The following is an 8363-nucleotide window of genomic DNA, read 5'->3' on the forward strand; positions in this document are numbered from 1 at the left end:
TTCTGTGTTTCTCTCTCTTTCTGTGTCGTGTGGATGTTTGTTTTGGGGTGTTAGGCTTTTATATTAAACCTTTACATTATAAAATCTTTTTCTTTTTTACGAGATTTTCTTTTGGAAAAGGAAAGAAACTGCTTTCCTCTTATGTGTGTTTCTTACCATTCACCTTGTTTGAACTGCTTAGGTAAGATGATTTTGTAACTTTTATGTCATCCATTGCCATCACGATAATAAAATGGTAAGTCTTAACAATTTATTTTATTCTCTTATTTGCAGTTTGCCACACTGATATATTTGTAACAAAATTGAGGTTTGGTCCAACGCCTTTCGAATGTGCAACCAACCCAAGCGCTGAGCTTTTTGGGTTGCCTGCTATTGCAGGAAAGGGAGAATTGCAGGTGGTAATGCACTTTTGGAGTCGTGTATACATTCGGCAGGGGAATTGATCGCAGAACTTGGGTAACACGTGATTGCCAAGGCTATATTTCTTTTTAACCTTTAACATGTTCCTAAGCTGGAAAGTGTATACTGATAGATCTTGAGGTAGAAATGGAGCCGTTGTTAATAAGTGTTCAGGAAGATAGCAGGAGCAACGATGAGTCAACAAACCCATTATGAAAGTGAATGAAGTAAATAGATTAAGAGATGAGTTTTTGGATGTTTTACTTCAACGTTTTATTTTATTACATTGAGAAGTGTAATGAGAAGTGTATTATTATTTTTATGATGTGAAAGATTATAATAAATATTTTTTCCTATTACATTCTTTATGAAGTAGGCTTCGCGCTACAGGCTTCCTGAACGCGACAACACTGTACGACAGCGGTGCCGCACTTCCACTTACTGTATGCTGTATCTTCATACAAGCGCGGGGAATTTAAAGGTTGGGCTGCAACATGGCTCACCGCTTAACGCAGAGAATATGTTGAAGTAAATTTTTTTTTTAAAAATAAATACTCTACCAACTAAACCTTTTTTGTTAATAGATTCAAATATTTGGAACACTAGACTTCCAAATTTTCGAACAGTGTTTTGTACGTTTCTCTACCTACCATGGTAAAGGAGATCAGAGCGTCGTACATTTGTTTTAATTACACAAAAAGTATCAAGTGATGAAACTTGAATTTTTCACAACTTACAGTTAATGGATGCATCTTCATATTGTACACAGGAAATTATTTCACGTGATCTCTTTTCTGAGATATAGTCCTATAAACATTGATCTACCAAAAAAGTACGAAAAAATACGCACTTTTTCATTAATTTTTATTTTTTTCTCACTACATAGTACAAAGAAAATTTGTATGTCTTAAGTATTGAAAAGACAACATTCCAACAATTTCAACGAGGTACGACAATGCAATATAAATTTTGACTGAACGTCATGGCAGCACCACGAAGTCAGGGGCCTATCTTTATGAAATGGATAGTAGGTGACTCGTGATAACGGTACCTCATACAAACTAATATTGTCTAGCGCGCTTTTGTCCCATATTTGGATGATCTTTTATCTATTTGAAGATATCACATAATTACTGTAAAGTTAGCGGTGTTTTAATTTCGCAGTGATTAGACCCCTTAATTATAAGTTATATACTTTATATAATTTACTTATAATACAAGTTGGTCGAAAGATTCTTATTGTATTTTAACATTGAATTCTTAAGTGTAACCTTCAAGAAATTTTTTGACCGTGTGCACAACACACATTTCTTTTCCCACCTAAACTTATTCTCAGTGTTGTTTATGCTTATTTTTAGGCTTATGAGCATATAAAAAATTACGAGTTAAGTTACGAAATTAATACGTTACTTTTTAAAAATCTCATTGCAGAAGTTTCCAATAATGTTACTTCTATCACTGTTCGTCTTCAGTTTGTCTCCTGCAGCAGCCCAATTGAGAGTCCTCTATGCGTGGAGCAGCTTGGATTGGGAATTTCCAAATGAAACTGCGAGAAACGATGCGATCCAAAGTGGTGCTTTCAATGCACAAAACGCAGTACCAGCTGGAGTTGTACAATGGGGCAATCGTGTGTTCGTCTCCGTGCCGCGATGGAGGGATGGTATTCCTGCAACATTGAATGTTGTTGAACTGAATCAAGGAACTAAATCTATTTCACCTCGTCTTAATCCTTATCCAGACTGGAGTTGGCATCAGAATCTAGGGAACTGTGAAGGTATAATCTCTGTAGTGCGACTGGCTGTTGATAGATTTGGTAGGCTTTGGGTTGCAGATAATGGAGGTGAAATAGATGGTGTTATTTGTCCTGCACAACTTATGATTTTCGATTTAGACTCAGATCAACAAGTTCTCCGCGAGAATTTCCCATCAACTGTAATATCTGACAATTATCACATAATAAACCTTGCACTAGATTATAGCGAAAGGGATGGACGAATGTTTGTTTATTTTGTTGATTTACTAGGCAATGCCATTATAGTTTATGATGAAACCAATAACAAATTTTGGAAAGTTAATCATAATTACTTCTATCCAGATCCTTTCGCTGGCGATTTTAAGGTGAATGGAGTAAGATTTCAGGAGATGTATGGACTATTTAGCCTTACACTCTCTCCGGAGAGAAGTAACGGTGAACAATATCTGTTTTTCAATGCCATGGCTAGTTACAAGCTATTTGCTGTACCAACAATTGTTCTTAAGAACGAAAGTTTATCTCAGTCAAGTTTTGATAGCTTTTACTATACACAAATGGATAAAATATCTCAATCAACAGTCATAACAATGGATGAAAATGGTGTCCTGTTTTACCCACTACTTTCTCGTTCTTCAATTGTTTGCTGGAATTGGAATACTCCTTTCCGTTCAGAAAATAACCCAGAAATATACCGAAATAATATAACTTTAGAATTCGTTGCTGATCTTAGAGTTTTTGGACAAAATTTATGGGTATTGTCGAATAGATATGCGAGATTTCATACTGGTGTAATGAACTGGACCGACACAAATTACCGCATTTCAACTCTTCCTATACAAAACGCCATACAAGATACTGTTTGTCAACGGAATTAAATAATTCTTTCTAAAACTTCTCAGATGGAACTTCATGTAAATATGTAATTATAAGATAAAAACAAAACATTAGCCAGTATATTTGTTAAAATTACTTTTAATATCCACACAAATGTAAATATGTTCCTAGTGTTTAATATGAAGGTATGTTCAAAGGAGTTTGTTTCCCTTCTTCTTTCTAAAGGTCTATTCCAATCTACCTGTAACTAATAATATATGAAACAAATTTGTGTTCTTCCCCCTGTTGATAATGAGTGTTAAAAATTGGTTACTATTTTTGTTGTAGATTTATTTTTGTAAACTTTGTTTAGATTTTAAATCTTACATGTTTTCAGGAGTAAAATGCGTAAACAGTATTCGAAGTGAGGAAATATATTAGGGGAAAACATGGTTCTTGTACTTTAAATAAAAATTGTAATACATATTCTGAGTAGTTTTTGAAATACTATGAGGAACAAATAACAATTTTCATGTAAACTTTTCTTTCAACTCCTAATCTCACTTAGATATTAGTATGAATTAAATAATTTGTGTTGTATTTAATACGTGAAAGGTATAAAATGATTATTTGTTATTTTTATTGTGTAAAATAGTTAATATGCTGTGAGACCTGTCGATGACACTTGTAGGGTCTGCTTTGACAACTCGAAAAGGCTACTTCAGGGAATACTGTATGAAAGAGTGCACACAGTACAACTTCTCTATTAAGATATCTGTGAACGAAGTGGTGTCTCTTGCAAGGAAGTATACAACATATAGTGCATTAGTGTAATGACAGGTTTATTTTACTAAGCGTAAACAATAAAGTTTTCTTACCTGTAGTAAATTGTCTTCTATGTGGATTTGTAAATAAGTTTAAACGGTTTGGGTACAAAACCTCGCGGCGACAACCTCGCGGACCAAAACCTCGCCTCCCAAAACCTCGCGGCCCAAAATCTCGCCAGGCCGAAACCTCGCCTGGCCAAAACCTCGCCGCCCAAAACCTCGCGGGACAAAATCTCGCCGGGCCAAAACCCCGCCTGGCCAAAACCTCGCCGCCCAAAACGTCGCGGGGTCAAAACCTCGCCACCCAAAACCTCGCGGGCCAAAATCTCGCCGGACCAAAACCTCGCGCCCCAAAATATCGCCATACTCAAAATCTCGCCTAACCAAAATGTAAATGTTCCAACAGATGATAAGGATGACGGTATAAAAGACGCTGTTTCAGAAGAAGTATCACGGGTATTTGACCAAGTCCCGCGATACCATATGAAAATTCTATTTTTGTATTAGAGGATTTCAATGTGAAGGTAGGGCGACAGGATGTTTTTAAACTGGTTATAGGGAAAGAAAGTCTGCATAAGGAAAGTAATGACAACTAACGAGGTTAGTTTCGTGAACTTTGGAACATCCAAAAACTTAAAATTTTAACAAAAATCTAATAATATTTATGAAAATATGAAACAATATATGAGTTTTTACGACGTCCCTTGATTATGTCCTATAGGTTAAAGGAGACGTAGATGACCAGGATGAAGGAAATGATCGAATAAAGAAAGTGGGAGGAAACGGGAATAACGGGAAAGCCCACGCACACGATGTTTTGTATATTATTATTATTATTATTATTATTATTATTATTATTATTATTATTATTATTATTTGTAATGTGGAATACCCGTGATACTTCTTCTGAAACAGCGTCTTTTATACCGTCATCCTTATCATCTGTTGGAACATTTACATTTTGGTTAGGCGAGATTTTGAGTATGGCGAGATTTTGGGCGGCGAGGTTTTAGCACGGCGAGATTTTGTCCCGCGATGTTTTGGGCGGCGAGGTTTTGGCCACGCGAGGTTTTGGCCCGGCGAGATTTTGTCCCGCGAGGTTTTGGGCGGCGAGGTTTTGGCCCGGCGAGATTTTGTCCCGCGAGGTTTTGACCGGCGAGATTTTTATCGGCGATGTTTCGGCCGCGAGATTTTGTCCGTATACCGTTTAAACTTTTAAGAACACGTTTATTTTATTTTAGAGAAAATTATATTCTATATAAATATTCTTGATTCATGAAAAATTTTCTGCCATACTTGTAAATTCCATGCCCAAATACATTCCTTGCCCAGCTTGGATATATTTCAGAATTCCATGGCCAAATCAATAATATAAAAGATGACTGCTACAGTAATGTATGAGGCTGTTTACTGTATACTTATTTAATGTGTAGATTGAAAGTTCGTTATACGTATGTATTATAAAATTCCTATGTACGACATGTGTTTATACATACGACACTACAATATTTTGTACGCAAGGAAAATAGGATACAAATATATTTACTAAACTATTCTGTAAAAATAATGTATTTTCGTCTTAATATGAAAGATTTATATGTTTAAGAATTTTATTCATGAAATAGCACTAAAAATAAGCCCGAATACCTTAATATATGGACCGCTTGGGTGCCAAGTGGCCTAAATTCCCCTCAAAAATAAATAAATAAATAAATAAATGACTAATCCTTTCACTCACCTCTATAGATAGTATCTCTTCTAAGAGAACTTTGTAACCAGTAAATTATAAAATCATCAACTATATAGTAATGGTTTTGGTTGTCAACAGAACAGAAATACGAATTGCTCATTAGATATTAAATTTTAAATCTCACTCTTGGAAAATATCAATTTTGGAGTTAGATCACTCGACATTCAAGCCGTCCATATTCATTTCTCTAAACGATTTTGAAAGACTATGATGTAGGCCCAGAAGTTCTCGACATTTCGTTACTCATGTTTCCTTGTTTTAGTTCTCCGAACTATGCTATGCATAAACATTCGAAGTCTTATAGAACGGCTGATGATATGAAGTGTGAGGGTGAAATAAGAGCAAGGATAGGAAGGACGAAAGAAATAATTAGAAGGAAGAAAAGTCTATTTTGTGGGACCTTGAATAAAGAGTTGAGAAAAAGAACCCATAAAGTGCTTCGTGTGGAGTATTGTGCTGCATGAATCAGAAACAAGAACATTACGCATAAATTATGAAAAACGACTGGAAGATTTTGAAATGTGGATGTGGAGAAGAATGGAGAGAATTAGCTGGGTGGAGCGTAAAACGAACGAGATGGTGTTACAAATGGTGGGTGAGTAAAGAACAATTTTAGATATTATTAAGAAGAAGAAGAAAAGTTGTTTGGGACATCGGTTAAGAAGGGACTGTATCATGAGGACGTTTTAGAGGATATGGTCGCAGGAAAGAGAGAGAGGGGCGAAGGAGACTACAATTAATAGATGATATTGAAACAGAGAAATCGTATGTGAAGACGAAGAGATTAACGGAAGACCGTGGAGCATGGAAGCTTTTCAGTTGCAGCAAGTGACCTGCCAATAATGGCGGAATACCTATGATAATGATGATGATGATGATCATGTAGATGATATAGAACGGCTGTGTCAGTGCATGTCCGACGACGGGTATCAGAACAGAGCAAAAACGATAAGATACAACGAGAAGCGGTTTGTCGAAATTAGTTCAACGTTTCATTTTCGACCTTAACTATCTATTCAATCTGAGATTGGTAGAAATAAGCAATTTCCGATTTTAACATTGATCTTGGTAAGAGTTAGAGCAAAAACGATAAGATATGGCGAAAAGTGACGTGTCCAAAAATAAGTTTAACTCAACCTATATCCATCTATTCAAACCGAAAGTGGTGAAAATCTAGTTAAGAAAATGGTGATACATAGCGAAAATCAATTCTTTTATATGGATTTAGTACTATTAACTCCGAATTTATTTTCCTATTACAACCGGAGGTGGGCAGAAATCTCTATTACTTCAGGTTTCAAAATTGATCTTTATAGAGCGAAAATGGTGAGAGGTAAGAAGAAATTGCTTTGTAATATGGACTCAGCGTCTCAAGAATAAGTCTAATAACGTACTTCATTCCTTCACTCAAAACAAAATTTATAGAAAACGAAGTTTTTTCTGTTTCAGGTCTGATCGCCATATTTAAAATAAAAACTGTAATGGATAACGATTTGCATAGTTCTGAAGTGTACCATAGGTTCACAATACATTTTTTTTTTTCATGTGGTAAACTTCGTCAACTTTTGAAGAAGTATTGTGGACGCTGTTGCATGAAATATTCCAGTTTCTGAAATTATCTTGTCTCTCATCACACGTCTATCTTCATGACAACGTTATTCAAAACGTCTATCAATTTTGCACTATACAGCTGAAAAGAATTCATTCCTTTGAGCACTCGTTCACATTCATCCTTAACTGATCAATCCATTTTTACACAATCGCACAGCTTGGATCTCAATCATCACATGCACTGTTCATAATCTTTTGAGGGCATCCGGGATAGATTAACCTTCTTTTTAATTAAAAAAAAAAAAACTAATCACAATTAGTACCATTTATCACCCTGTTCATTGATACGTAGAAAAATTACGCATAGGCCTATACTATAGACCATAGTTTTTCGTATTTATTAAATTTTTTCGTCTTTGGTTAAAAATGTGTGCTTAATAAGTGGAGATGATAGAAAACTTCTCTGTATAAAAATGTTCCCAAAAATATTTAAAAATTATAAAATTATAAGCAAAGAACAAAGTCCGACGGAATGTATCCTGGGAATCGTGCCTTCGAGGGAATTTCGTGGTGCCAAAACATGTTTGCGAAGATAAAATCACATCAGTACATGAGCTGAATAAGAGACGGAAATGGAGTAAAATATTGAATACATTGGTTTAAATCTAGTGTCTTGATTGTTTGTCAAGCATATATTGACTCCTGAAATCGATATTTCGTACGCAAATATACAGGTAGAAACAAACAGAAAATATCTTTCTCTTGAGGCTTGAAGCGACGCGTTACAGATTCAAAAGCTAAATCTGTGTGGTAAAAGGTGGGGAGCTCTTTCAGTGAAGTCTTTATGGGTGAAAGAATAAAATGAGGAAGTATAGGAGTTCATACTACGTTTCGACACTGGTTTAAATACCATTCACTTTACTACAACCGCAAGCAGTAGAGTTCTTTCCGCAAGTATTGGGAAAGCACACATCAAATTTCATCAAAATAGGATACGTTTGCGACACTTATCGTGAGAAAGATGGACAGATGGACACACAAATGCCGATCAAGTCCAATAGTAGAAACTTCGTTAACGTCATTCTCTCTCTTTTTTTAAATTCTGTATTTACAGTATGTTAAAGTGTCAAAATGTAATGTGGATATGAGTTTTTAAATTTCATACAGAAATTAGCCTAGATCAACGTTGAGACAAAAATTGACTTAAAAAAAAAGAAAAAAAGAAATTGCTTTACGATTATGATGTGCATTGCTTACGACAAAATTAAAT

General features: G+C 35.2%; 1 pseudogene; it reads left to right on the forward strand.

Moving 5' to 3' along the window:
* The first annotated feature begins 1839 nt into the window (after positions 1-1839).
* Positions 1840-3405, forward strand: LOC145683486 (protein yellow pseudogene; annotated as a pseudogene).
* Positions 3406-8363: the final 4958 nt, after the last annotated feature.

Source organism: Thermobia domestica, chromosome 4 (assembly GCF_964235325.1).
Source record: "Thermobia domestica chromosome 4, izTheDome1.hap1.1, whole genome shotgun sequence".
Lineage (NCBI taxonomy): Eukaryota > Metazoa > Arthropoda > Insecta > Zygentoma > Lepismatidae > Thermobia > Thermobia domestica.